Source organism: Dermacentor variabilis, chromosome 1, assembly GCF_050947875.1.
Source record: "Dermacentor variabilis isolate Ectoservices chromosome 1, ASM5094787v1, whole genome shotgun sequence".
NCBI classification, from domain to species: Eukaryota; Metazoa; Arthropoda; class Arachnida; order Ixodida; family Ixodidae; genus Dermacentor; species Dermacentor variabilis.
Window position 1 is genome coordinate 176396112 of NC_134568.1, and position 14686 is coordinate 176410797.

The 14686-nt window shown below is 47.4% G+C and overlaps 1 protein-coding gene and 1 long non-coding RNA gene across 5 annotated transcripts in view; one reads left to right on the top strand and one right to left on the bottom strand.

Annotated features, from left to right (window-relative positions):
* LOC142588422 (E3 ubiquitin-protein ligase MARCHF8-like) overlaps nt 1–14686 on the bottom strand; it is a 256600-nt gene that overhangs the window by 58551 nt on the left and 183363 nt on the right. The gene's annotated exons all lie outside the window — the stretch shown is intronic.
* The window catches only part of LOC142588441 (uncharacterized), an 83935-nt gene that overhangs the window by 12998 nt on the left and 56251 nt on the right, over nt 1–14686 (top strand). The gene's annotated exons all lie outside the window — the stretch shown is intronic.

Genomic DNA, 14686 nt, shown 5'->3' on the forward strand with positions numbered 1-14686 from the left:
ATTGCGTTCATTTATTTGTGGTAAAAGACATGTAGGGCCACAAGACAATGCCATTCTGTGTCACGGTCAAAGGAGGCCTTTCAATGAAAATGTTTACAGCCTTAAGGGTGTTACCAGTGCGGCAAGAGAAGACTCTTAAGGATGTAAACATTTTTACAGTGTAGTTAGTTAAATACTAACCGAGGTAGTACTGAGCTGAGTGTGGAGGCTTTTGCAAAATTGGAATCTGTGCAAGGCGAGAAAACTCTGATAGGTCTCACCGTGTCTCTAATTATCGCTTATATAATCGCTCAGTGCCGAGTAGTAAGTTGGTGAAATACGCCTAGTGGACATCGCATGGTTGGAGGACTGAACGCATGAGGCGGCGAGCCACTCCGCGTAATTCTGCGCATCACGTGCAGAGTCGTTGCCGATGTTTTGCGGACCTTCTGAAGCTATGAGGCACCGGATACATACTTAGGGACGCCAAGTCCAAGTAACAGCACTTTTTATGTTTATGATATAATTGTAGGTCGATCTTGAGTTGAAATTGCGCTTTGGAGGGCCGTAGCTCGTGCGCATTCAAGGAGGACATCTAAGATTCCAGGTAATACGGTCAGGCGTTTCCAGGTCTCCGTGAATGAACCACAGCGCGAAGTGAAAGCGTAGAAGTGCGAATGCAAATATTGCAAGGGTATTTCGCGAAGTCTCCATGACAGAAGAAGGAAAGCGATGCCAGCACAAACTTGCGGTACTCCACGGTTATATGTAAAATATCCGACTTCTTGTCCCTCCACATATACGTAGAGCAGGGATGAAGGTACAGATTTTGCCACTTGAGGTGTCAGGCAAAGACTTTTCATGTTACCCAGAATCGTCTCGTACTGGATGTGGCCGTATGCCTTGACAATATCTGTAGCAACCGCGGTCCGCACAACATGGTTAAAACGATGCATGCTGCACTTTGTCTGTCAGAACTGACAAAAGTTCTCTCTAAAGCTTTTTTGAGTCACACGACACTCTTCATGAAGTTCGAGCCACCATTCAAGATAATTGGCCAGCACCCCCTTATTGATCTTGCACCATCGTCGGAATCAGATAAATGAATCGGAGGGCCTGCAAATGTGTTGGTCTCTTGAAAGCTTTCGCGAATTGCCATCGGTGCTCATGCGGAATACCATCGGCGCATACCTGGTTCATCGCTTGACGGAAAGTGACAACAGAGCCTCCTTCCAAGTTCTTGAAGAGCTAATACAGAATATTGTTTGAACAAAAATACTAGTGTCTGCATTCTTGCCTTTAATGGCGGCGTTGAGCTCAGCCTGAGTAAATGGATCGCCGAGGGCATGCGTTCCGCTACATAGCTCGAATAAAGAAGGACCGGAGGCTGCTGCTGTTTCGGAAGGAAAGTTAGTCGCTTGATTTGAGAACTCAATCGGTGCGTTTATTTTTCATCTCATACTTCTAACGTAGCACTGTGGTGGTTTCTACACAAGGAACATAAGTTTTAATGGATTCTTCGCGGTACTTCAAGTTATGAGGTCGGACAGCAAGGCTGTGCTGTAACTATTACTGTGCGGGTTTCCCTTTGACTACATTCAGCGTGCAATACACGATGGTAAATAATTGCAGAAAGCCGTACCTACCATCGTGTTCCAGTGAGTACCTTCCGATATCGGCGTAGCAGGCAGCGAGGCCGCAGACAGTCTGGCGCGCAAAGAGCTGCAATTCAAGCCCACGAAGGAGGCTCCCCAGGACACAAAAAGAGACACGAAGAAGGCCATTTTAAGCCGCTTCCATTCGTTGTGGTCTTCACCACATCGAAATTGTGTGATTAATGTACTTAGCAGAACTGATGCCGCTCTCCTATATCGCATCCGCACAGGATCAGCGCAAACTCCAGCTTGGCGGTGCAAGACAAGACTTGGCCCGTCATCGTCGTGTGTGCATTGTCAAGCTTTCAGTGACATCGAACATTACATAATAAAGTGTTCTGAATTTAAAGCAGAACGTAAAATACTAATAGATGGACTGAAGCGCAAGTCGGCACCGCACTCCACACTCAAATGCCAGTGATATTTTGTTCCCGCGAGGACATTGGATTTTCAGGAGAGAAGTGCTTCGTCTCCTCCTACAGTTTCTCCGTGGTACATAGTTGGAAAACGAATGGTAAGCTGTGTGGGTCGTCGTGGTTTGGAAAACGCGCAACGTATTGGGCTCCGTGTCAACTTGTTTTTGATATCTGGTCTTGTTAGCTGGACTGCGAAGTATTTCAGACCGTATCGCGGTTGATAGGTGGCTTTCAGGTGGAACGATTGCCGGCAAGTTTTGCAAGGCTAGGTCCGCCTGCACCAAGCAACACCCACGCTTCCTCTCCTTACACTGCCCTAGACCCACTGCATAAGCATTGTAATCTCCTTCATGAACTGAGGCGTAAGTGACAGAATTTATTTAATGAATAATGGAGTCTTGCGAAACTTTACAAGCCGCTAAGTGGGGCCATCGGCGAATCCTGAAGGGTCACCCGTACCCACTGATCGGGAGGGTTATATCCAGAGCAAATGTATGCAGATAGGCGCGTCACTTAAATCGATCATGAAGACCCTGTATTGAATAGGGAAGGGTATGTATAGGACAAGGTCAGGATGGCTTTATACTTGAGGCCTTTAGAAGCTTCAAGCGTCCCTGAAACACCTTTCTCAACTCTTACCTCCGGCTCAGTTCTCTGCAGCCTATCGCTGATGAATTCGCGCCAGGAAGCAAGCAATAGAGTTATTGAAGATTAAAGTTTATAGTGCAGGACAGCCGATCACACTCACGGGAAATAACAGTATACCCCGCATATCCCCGTGTAACTGGGCGACTACCGCGCGGGAATAGCGCGTACTGCAACGCACTTACAACGGAAAGAGGAGAGGAGAGCAAATAAACAGCTGAAGGATCTTTTAAGAAAAGCGTAGCAAGAGTGTGTTTGTTACTTTCAGTTTTTCTCGAATTGTACTTTCTCAATGATGTTTCATTGTACTTCAACAAGCAATGCCAGTCTGTTAATCTGATCGTGTCATGTGTAAGCAAAGGAGCCTGGCGGAACCGTGTATAAGGAAGCCTTTATTAGAAAGTTATGGCGAGCCATGCGCAATTCACTTTACATTTTCTGCTAACAATTGCTTAGTGCTGGTCTCTACACACATAACGCACTTCTCAGGCGCTTACAGGCCGCGACAACCAGTTTAAGCTTTGTACCAAAACAAGCGTCATAGGGAAAGAAGGAGATTGCATATTCCATAAGGTACGGAGGATGCAAAGTACGGCACCAGCAGTTCTTTTTTTTTTCTCTCATTTTTCAGCGTCGTTTTTCAGCGCAATTCCAAACTTCTTTCGCCGCAAACTTTCATCATGATTGAAACCACGCTTGTGGAAGCGATGCTGATATTTTTCGCATTCATTCGAAAATCAGTGCAAAAATGACTTGCATATACAAGGAGATGCGTACACTTTGCAGCTTTCATTCCTGTTCCGAGAGCCGTTCGAACACAATAAGAAATATTTACATCCCGCGCCTCCTCGAGGATTTCTATTTGCACGCGCTTATTTAGGGGGGCGGGGCGGGGGGGAAGGGGTCCAATTGGCCCGCCGCTCGCGTTCGCGCGGGATTATTGCCACGCTCATCCTCAGCGTTCGCGCACTGTTTGCCCAAGACTATATTGCGGAAGCAAATCCCTTCTGCCCTTCTGTTTGCGTTAGTTCCATCTTAGGAAGCACGAATTCGAACAGCGCAGAACCGTGCGCGCAGCCACGCGGCCACGTATACGCACTGCGCGCCTCTCTTTTGTTGGCCAGCGACTCACTTCAATCTAGTCAGCGGCTGTTACGCTCTCAGCTTGCTCGTAATTTAACTCGCATGTGGAACTTGCCGTCGGTGAATTCTTTCACGTGTATGAGCAAAATCACTTGAAGCACATTATCGTTATGTGTTCTACAAGGGTGTATAATTGCAAGTAGTCAGACGTACTGGCGACGGAAACGGCAAAGGCTTGGACGGAAAGATTTGTCTATGTGGGCCTGAAGAGGAATTTTTGCAACGCACACACAGTCTACTAACACTGCATAAAAACGAAAGCAAGGCTCTAACATTGTTAACACATGTTCGCCAATAGTTTCCCAACGTGTTGGTCAAGGTCTGCGCTATACAAACGGCATCGTAGCCGGACGCCGGTGTGAGTGTGCAGTATGGTGAAGGGGCATAGCCTGGGGGGGGGGGCATCTACGGAGCGCATGGATTTCAATTCCGAAACTTTATGGGTGTAAAGATCACATAAACTTTTGATGCGAAAGGCGCATTCACATTTCCAAAGTCGTGCTTTAAATTTTCAATTCCGGATCTCTGTGGGTTCGTACATCGGACCATACAACGAGACAAGTCAAATCAACACGCTATCAGACAAGCTGACAAAGCACGTAGCAAGGTCAGATGAGATGAAGCGTTGTGATGGTTCATTTGTGCCGTCATGTTACAGAAAAGAACATCAACATTTTTTTTCACCTGTGCCAAAGCACTCATGTCAAGACACTAAAACCAGCAAAGGTAACTACGTCATTTATTTTTTCTACTTTGACTTTTATTCGCGAGGACACATTGAGCCTCTTCAATTTTCTTGTTCTCGCAACCCGTGGGCTGCCAGAGCCAGCCAGAGGTCATGCGTTTTTCACGTGTTGCCTTGACAACCGCGCGGCGCACTTCGGTTCGCGTTTGTTTTTCTCTGGCTGAGTGGATTAGGCCTCACAGAGTTTTGGACGCTTTCTGGCTAGCAGACGAGAAAAAGAAGCAATGGTCGCTCGCCGCCACCTCTGTGGGGACTCGACAGATTGCAACACGTTCGCTTGAGGGCATCACCTTCATTTCAATGTTATCGCAACCTCTCCGGAAATTCGTTTGTCTCATCAGTGTATAGGATAACGAGCAGCATGCATATGGTTCTCTGTCGACAAGCGTCTCACGTTTACTTCGATAATCCTTCCGTAGCCACATTAGGTTCCCAAAGTAGGCATTCGATTGTTGCCAACATGATTTCCTTTGAGTTTTCTTTTTTTCATTTCAGTGCCCCCGCCCCACAAAAGAAAAAAGATACATTGTTGCGGCGCAGCGAATTGTCGCATGGTGAAAGTTCGATTTTATTACTTCTTCTTTTGCGGAAATTAATGGGCCACGCGACTCTTCAGTTGCCGGATACTCTTATTATATTGTTGATATAGCAATTATATGGACACTCAAGGCGCATTCCTGTTGTCGCCGTCATGTTCCGTATAAAGTCCAAGGGCGATAACAGCGTCACCGCGCGCCGCATGCTGTCTGTGCGAGTGAAAGCGTAGAGTTGGGGGGGAAGGGATAAGCGGACGATGGTGGGTCAGTCTTGTGTGCGCAACGGAGAAAATCGGGGAGGAAGCGCGTCGCCTTCCGTCGCGCGCGATGCATCGGGGAGGGGGGGGGGGTGCCTTAGGATTCCGTGATCTGTGATTGCGCAAAATGTTTATTTGCCTTGTTTGACGCATTATATAGGGTGTTTCAGCTAACTTTAGCCAGAGTTTAAAGATATGCCGATGCACTCTAAGACGACAGACCAAATGCATGTTGCTCACTTTTGTATGCAGTGCTCGTGCTCGATATTAGATGCCTACTTCATACATCACATGATATTATATGCAGTGCTCGTAACAGCTCGTGCTCGATATTAGATGCCTACTTCATACATCACATGAGAAAGGACATCAGGTGACGTTTCAGTGGCTGCCAAGTCACTGCGGCGTCATAGGAAATGAAGACGCCGATAAAGCCGCTCGGACAGCTCTTGAAGACACACAGGAAGAGGCCATACCACTTTCACGGTCCGACGCAGCCAGAAGTCTTCAAGTGCTTGTACGGGATATCACGCCCTCTCTATGGTGCACACCAAGCAGCCAGACCAACCGCAGCAATCATCAACACGACCTGCCCTCATTGATGCATCTGTGTATGCCAACTGGACTCCGCGGAAGTGAGGCCACCCTGCTTTATCGCTTATGGCTAGGGGTGGCCTTCACGAAATCCTACTCGTTTCGCATTGGAATGGCCGACAACGCTCTCTGCAATGCCTGTCTTTGCGAGGAGACGCTGGAACACATTCTGTGCGACTGTCCTGAATATAATGTTCCGAGACAGTCCATGGCGTCCGTTCTAGCGCACCTGGACAATAGACCATTGTCAGTTGCAACCAGTTTCACATATCGCCGACAGAAGTAATCGCAGCTGAAGGCGACGAAGGGACTACTTCGGTTTATGAAGGATACGGGCTTGGACAAGCGGCTGTGACAGTGATGTCGCGTACCGCGCAAGAGTGACGGACTGTAACTGACGATGTGTTTGCTGTGTTATGTTCTCTCTCTCTCTCTCCTCCCATCTTTCATCCCCCCCATCCCGCTCCAATGTGTAGGGTAGCAAACCGGTTAGGCTACACTGGTTAACCTCCCTGCCTTCCTTCTCCACTTTTTCCTTCCTTCCTTGTATGCAGTGTGTCACGCTATTTCTTGTATTTTGTTTAATTAGATGATTGGTCAAGATTAATGAACCAACTTCTGAAATAACGAAACAAAGAAAAAAAAATTCAAATTAGAAAGTTGCAGAGCGGTTTGCAAAATGTTCGAATAAACAGTTTCTGCCTTTCTATCTATTAAGTATTAGTGTTTTTCAGCTTACTGCGGATGCCCGCGAAATACAAAAAGAAAAGAAACACAACGTGACATGCCCTCTTGCGCGTCGTGATTGCACTGCTCCCAAGCGTTCCGCCCACAAACAGCCATAGGTGCGCTGCAGCTTAAGAAGAGACAGAGCAGCGACGCAAGCGTTAGCTGTTCGATTTAAGATAGCAACCGCTATCGCTTGCGCTGCGTAAAGCGACTGACGGACATGGTAGTGGTGGTAGGTGTTAGTTCCAGACGGCGATAAACAGACTATCGTGCATCGGCTGCTAAAGCGCGAGCAATTTCGTGATGCCTTTCTTCAACGAGGAAAAAGCCGACATGAGCTTTGCCCTAGGAGCTGCAGGCGGACAGAGACGGCAGGCTGCAAGAATATTTCGAAGCTGGCACCCGGGTACGCGACCGAGCCCGATGACAATATTCAACACCTACGAGTCGCTGAAGCAAACCGGCAGCTCCACAAGAAAGAAGCAGAGAGCTTCAGTCATAAATAATGAGGTTCGCTCCAACGTTTTGTCTTTCATGGCGGCGAAGCCACACCCTAGCACGCGCAGCGTGAGCGCACATCTCGGTGCGTCCAACTCAACTGCCTGGATGATTCTGAAAACAGCTGGACTGCACCCCTATCATCTGCAGTTGCATCAATTCCTGGAGTCAAGGGATCTCCAAAAGAGACTCGACTTTGCGAATTGGATTTGGATTCAGGAGGAGCAGGATTCTGACTTTCTCACCAAGGTACTCTGGACCGACGAGGCGAACTTTTCTCGAAATTGCCAAGTAAATATCCACAACGCACACTATTGCAGTGAGAAAAATCCCCACTGGCTAGGAAGATCTCGCTACCAATATCAGTGGTCTTTTAACGTTTGGTGCGGGATATATGACAGCACAGTCACTGGCCCAGTGTTTTTTAACACTCTGACTGGCAAGAGGTACGTAAGTGAGTGCCTCAAAGGGCCGGTTGAAGATTTTTGCTGCATCATGCCACTAGCCCGGCTTGACGCAGTGTAGTATCAGCGCAACGGGGCACCAGCCCACACCTGAAGTCAAGCACGAGCATGGCTTGATGTTACCTTCCCAGGGCAATGGATAGGGAGAAACGGACATGTCCTGTGGCCGGCAAGGTCACTCAGCCTCAACCCTCTTGACTTTTTCTTGCGTGGCTATATTAAGGATCACGTATACACGACGGCAATGACGACTCCAGAAGCCTTGCAGGAGAAGATAATTGAAGTCTGCCGCAGCATTTCACCGGCGGTGCTCGAGGCAGCGACAGCAAGCCTTCTCAGAAGATTCCAGTGTTGTATCGTTGCAGAAGGCGACCTCTTCGAGCACTTGCTGGGAAAGCGCATGCGAAATAAATGGCAATTCAGTGAAAGACAGCGTCTGGCCATTTAAGATACTCTTATTCTACGATTTTCAGCCTTCTGAAAACTGTGTTTTTTTTTTTTAGGGATGTTCAATTTTCTTACAGCTATGCGAAGTGACGGACTTGTTGCTTCCGGAAGCACAAGCGATAACCGCTGCGTTTGCTTATCGCTATAACGAACTGTCGCGAGGGAAACACATCGCTGGCGTAAATGGGACAGCCAACGCCTACGTCGCTGCCCTGTCGCCTTTTAAGCGGCAGCGCGCCTATGGCTGATTGTGCGAGGAACGTTTGGGAGCAGTGCAATCAAGACGCGCAAGCGGGCATGTCACGGGGTGTTTGGTATTTTGCAGGCATCATCAGTAAGCTGAAATACACTAATACTTAATGGATAGAAAGACAAACTGTTTGTTCGGATATTTTGCAAACCGCTCTGCAACTTTGAAATTCGAATTTTTTTCCTAGCTTCGTTGCATCAGAAGTTGGTTAATTAATCTTGACTAAGAATCTAATTAAGCAAAATACAAAATATAGCTTGACACACTACATACAAAAGTGAAGAACATGCATTTCGTAGCGTCGTCTTAGGGTGAATCGGCAAATTTTTAAACTCTGGCTAAATTTAGCTGAAGCACCCTGCATACAGTGACTTTTCCTTAGATACGTATATTTATTGGAGACATACGTATATCTTGTTGCGAGATTTTGCGGATACATGCAGTGAACTTTCTTTCCAGTGACACCTTCTCGCCCTTTATCAAACTTTATCTTCGAATTTGTGTATTCCATTGTATCTTCACATTTCTAGTGTATATTTTGAAGAACTCCTGCTTTCTATATGTGATCTCTGTTGCGACTATAATTTCGGTGCACTTACAACACACGACTGGTGACAGCTACTCCTGCGCAATACACTGGAACGAAAGACAGCGTCATTGAGATTTTTCCCTGGCCGTTGCATATGTACACCCGTGAGCAAAAGTATACGGACCACGGGAGCGCGTGCCAAACTGCATCGACGCGCCGCCTACCGACGCGGTGCCTGCTGTCGAGAGGGCCGCTAGAGCAGCGGTGCGCATGCGCGTCCCATCATATCTGCTGGCCTGACATGTAGCCTTGCCTGACGTGGTTATGGTGCTCGTAGACTAAACGTCCACTGGGCGTCGTTTTGTCTGCTCCGTCGCATCTGAGCCATTGTTTTACGCAGCGGCTGCGGCTGGGCAGGCACGCGCGTCCGCCGCGCTCCACTTTCATTCTTTCTTTGGGGGGATTACCGCGTGCCGCTCTGCCTTCTCTGACGCCTTTTGATGCGCGAGAATATAAAATCGCGCATGCGTCAGCGTTGCCGCTGCTTTCTGTAGTGACACCCTCGCGTGCATTTCTTATTCAAGCCTTGTTGAAGGTCAAAAATAACGTACAGCGCGAAGGACAAGGACTGCGAAGACGACATACACAGCGCTGTTCCAACAATATTTAATTGAGTTGCCACATGGTGTGTATATATACAAGAAAGGGCATGCGAAGAAAATGAAAGGCTGTCACATGGGGTGTTCTAACAGCAAGTCACTGAACTGAGAGCATGGTCACCAGAAAAAAAAAAAAAACATTGCGATTTCTATCTGTTTAGATACGTGACTTCACCAGGGGTCAGCGCGATAGAGGGGGCACTAACGCGAATACTACCAAGTTTTCTGATGAAATCAGCTTCCACAATTTCCCGGGTGAGTTGTGAGCTGTGTCTCGCTAAAACTTCAGTATCTTCAAAGAGGGGCACGCAGCCGCAGTCCCGGCAATGGATGGCCAAGTGGCCTTGTACAGTTCTGTGGACGTTGTTACAGTACTCTCTTAGTCGATCGTTTAAGCACCTGCGTGTCTGTCCAACATATTTACTGCCGCAAGACAGGGGAATCCGGTAGACTACATTTGTTGTGCACGTCACAAAACGTTTTCTGTGCCCGACAGAGCAACAACCCTGATGCGATTTAGGCGCGTTTACACCTCAGAGCCTTGCCTATTTTTCCGGGGCTGAGAAAACGACTGTGATTCCTGCGCGCTGCCCAATTTTCTTTAGCCTATGGGAGACATCAGGCACATATGGAAGCACTGCAAGCCTGCGTCTTTCAACCAGCTGGTTCCCTGATTGAGCGGCCTCATCACGTTTTGTGCGCCTCAGAAGCTGTTACGCTATGGCTGAAATTAAGGCCAAAGGGTAACCAGCCAAAGAAAGGCGATCAACCTGAGCAGCAAGACTATGTTTCATCTGGTGTGGGCACGATTTATTGAGGCTGTTAACGAGACATAACTTCATAATACCTCTTTTAACGAGCTTTGAGTGTGCGGAGTTAAAGGGCAAGAGTGGCTTCTTACTTCTCGGTTTGAAGCACCAGCGCACATGTTTGTTAGCAAGGGTGTGAAGAAAAAAAGGCAGTACGGTGCCGCTAATTTCCCCTTTTAGTATCCTGCTGCTTGAGGAGCATAGTAGCGCCTCCAACTAAGTTCTACTTCTTAACGCGACGGCGGACACCGATTGCAAAACCTTGCTTCTACCTGCAGCAGCAAACATTGGAACAGTTCGAGATAATACAGCGCCGCAAAAAGCCATTTTGTGCGAGTCGTCTAAAGGCGTCAGAGAAGGCAGCGCGGCACGCGATAATCCCCCCAAAGAAATAATGAAAGCGGAGCGCGGCGGACGCGCGTGCCTGCCCAGCCGCAGCCGCTACGTAAAACAATGGCTCAGCTGCGACGAAGCAGACAAAACGACGCCCAGTGGACGTTTATTCTACGAGCACCATAACCACGTCAGGCAAGGCTACATGTCAGGCCAGCAGATATGATGGGACGCGCATGCGCACCGCTGTTCTTGCGGCCCTCTCGACAGCAGGCACCGCGTCGGTAGACGGCGCGTCGATGCAGTTTGGCACGCGCTCCCGTGGTCCGTATACTTTTGCTCCCGGGTGTACAAAAATGTAAACAAGGTTTTTGAATTGCAAAGTTTCATTAAAATATTTATCCTCAACTTGTTCATTTCTGCATGCCGCTGACATTTATCATGTCAGCGGCATGCACTGCTTCGCTGGTTTTGAACTGATATAGTTCTAAAGTTCGTGTGATATTTTCTTTACTTATTAAATAGACAAAAACATGGAAGCATTGATATCATTTATTTCTGCCACAATTTTTGGGACATACGAATATATGCTTTTATGAACAAAATACATATATTACTTGTCTTGACAGTGTGTAGCGTCCAAGAATTCCTTTGCAGCATCTTTGGCAATGGAAATTCAGTTATTATTCATGCATTTGATCCCTCGACAAATTCTGTAAGGAGGAGGCCGAGCTCGAACGTGAGCCTACCCCGAACGAAATTTTTGGCTGCGCCACTGGCATGGTCCCCTGTGCGCGCATGCGCCTACCGGACAGTTGTCGTTCTCCTGCTTCCATCGACATCTATTCCATGTATTTCCCCTTCCTCAGCGCGAAGTAGCGAACCGGATGCTATTATTGCGACAGCAGTTGACGCCTCTATTCTCGATTTGCTATGTCTTTCCTTTCCGTTACGTGCTGTCGTGCTTATCAGGCCACTTCCTCAACCTGAACTTCACCTCCGCTATGTGGCGAATAAATAATAAAAAATAACATTTGCCCACCTCCGCCAAAGGGGATCTGAACGCATGCCCCTGCGGCAATGTGCTGCCGCCAACCACGCCATGGCGCATGCTTGGGGGTTTCGTGCGCCAAGCAGACGCCGAAAGTGGTGGCATCTGTACATCTATTTCTTGGCCACAACAATCAATACTGTAGCTGACGAAGACGACGTTGTGTGCATCGCAAAGAAGTTGTTCTTGGGAATAATTGATCATTTACTGCTAAAAGCTTGTCGTCACTTCTCTTTCTTTCGCTGTATGCTCGTCAAATTTCAGTTACAACAGCTGGTTTTAGCTTTATCGACGTCGAATCTCTTGCCACTCGATACCTGTTAATTGGGTTCCACTGACGGGACCAGTCTATCAGCCCTCCACAAGTTTCTACATGTGTTCCCAAGGTATCGCTGCTGGAGCTGCTAATCGTGGCGCGCTCTTGTTCTATGAAATCACATTCTACGGCCACTGTGTCTCCTAATGTTTTATGTAGTTTAATGCGAAACATTCTTTGGCTTATCCCAGGCACTTCGCGGTAGGTAGGTAGGCTCCTGTCTCGCCTAGCTTTATAAAAAGAACATTCAAGTGTCCAATGGTGAGATTGGACCTCTGACGCCGAGCATACCAGCCCGATGCTCTAATTGTCACGCCACAATTGCATGCATGTTTCGCTCATGCCAACGCCAACTAGCTCTTTAAAACAATTGGAGCGCGCGTCACCTCACATACGGCACGCTAGTGCGCTTGCGCATGCACGCTCTTGTTTCCATTCGGCTACAGACTCGCAACTCGCTTACCACGCTTTCCCTTGCATCACGAGCAGGAGCGCGTTAATTTCTCCCATTCTTTCCTCGTGGCAGCTAACACTTTGAGACACTGTGTTAGATTGCACCGCCTTCGGAATCGGTCCACGTCGTAACGGAAGAGGTTGTAACGTCTCTTCCCAGCGTAAAAAAAAAAAAGAAATATCGTAACGCCATCGCCGTCATACTATCGTCGTCGGTGTCGTCTTGCTTCTCTGGACACACACAGGCGTCAATCAAACACATATCCTCCCTTTACACAAACACATTGGTTCATCTGGTAACACTTGGAAGAATCACAAACGGTGTCGGATAGCCAGCTACCTGCAAAATACTTTGCATAACATCGATTTCCACAGTGTGCGAGGAGCTGCATACCTTCTTTCTTTCTTTCTTTCTTTCTTTCTTTCTTTCTTTCTTTCTTTCTTCTTTCTTTCTTTCTTTCTTTCTTTCTTTCTTTTCTTCTCTTTTCTGTGAGGGCATGCTCATACAGTTACTGTGTGAGCACAAAAAACGTTTCGGACTTCGACGGTAAAACAATTACCACAGTGAGAGTCTCCCCCTTCGAAAGGCGCCTCTATGTTTCCAACATGTTTTATTTTTCAACATGGCATGGTTCTAGCCCAAATATTTGCAAACAAGTCGTCCGCGATTGGCCACAAGTTCGAAAACATGTTACCAAAGGCTTGTGCGTGCGGTCCGGCAGGGCCGCCGACCGTTAACATATGTCAGCGGACAATGTTGGCCAACTCTTTTTAATAAAAGCATAGAGCGCTAAAAACACTAAAGACGTAGAGAAAGAAACACACACCACACGCGCTCGGTGGTGTGTGGTGGCGCGTGTTTCTTTCTCTACGTCTTTCGTGTTTTTAGCGCTCTAAGTTTGTATTAATATGCGTTACCAACTAGCCCACCTCCATTCTTTTTCAACTCTTTTTTATAGCGTGGCAGCGCCTAAAAATCTGTATTCGGTTGAGATTTCTTTCGCAGTACGCTTGTCGACGAGCCGGCGCTTGTCGGTTAAACGCCAGATGCCTCGTACAAACATCTCACAAAATCCCCTGAACGAAGACGAAGACTGGCACGTACCACAGTCATAAAATGCGACTTAAAAGGCAACATTGATGTCATATTTTGAAGCTTCATTTTTATTTCTTGGAGCCATTGAAAGGTCAGTGGTAATCGTAGATACACTGTAAAATAATTTATACCCTTAAAAGTGATAAAGGGTGTAAATGTGTCTATAACTCAAACCCTTACGGTGTGATTTATACAACTGACACGCTAAGGGTGTAAGTTATAGACACATTTACATCCTTTTTCACTTTTAAGGGTGTAAATTATTTTACAGTGTAGTAATGTATAAATCCCGAACATGCACCCTAGTTTCTTATCCCGTGCTATCCCGTTGGCCCGTCCGCCATGTCATCCTGAACATCCGCCGCAGTTCTCGTTAGGTCACCGAAGCTAAAATGGGCTCTGTCAGCCTCTAGGAAGGATACAACCAGGGAACGGTAGATTGTGGTGGATCCCCTATTACTGTAAAATAGTTCAGAGCCCGTATTTGCAAAAGCTCCTTTACGCACCCTCAGAACGTTTGCTCAGTGGTCAGCGTTCGAGCCCGCCTCTAATATATCCATGAGCCTAATAAAGAGACGGTCGCCGTGGTAACCGTCTCCGTGCATTGTGCACCCTCCCCCCCCCCCCCCCCCCTGGAAAAACATTCTTGGCTACGCCGCTGGCTGTGTGACAGTACCCATCTATAAGTGTAATACACTCAAGTGCACTGCAGGTACTATTGCACCAATCATATTGTCTGTGATGCCAACTTGCGTCAAATTGAAGTTCAAAGTGTAATGGAAGGAAAAGAAGAAAATGGTTGCCAACGAATTAAAACATGATTGTCGGTGCGTTCTGCGCAATGATTCTTATTCAGTTGTTATGATAACTTCACAATAAAGCCTGCGGGAAAAAGGAAAAGAAGAAAAACGACACGTCGTTTTGTCTCAATGAAACTCAAGGCAGTGCGAGTAGCGGTAAGAGCTCTTCGTTTTGTCTCCGATTGCGATCGGACACCGGCAAGCTGGCTGAGGAAAGGTTAACTGAAACGTTAGAGCACGAGCGAGAAGTTCCCACTCGCTTCGTCATGAAAGCGTACACAA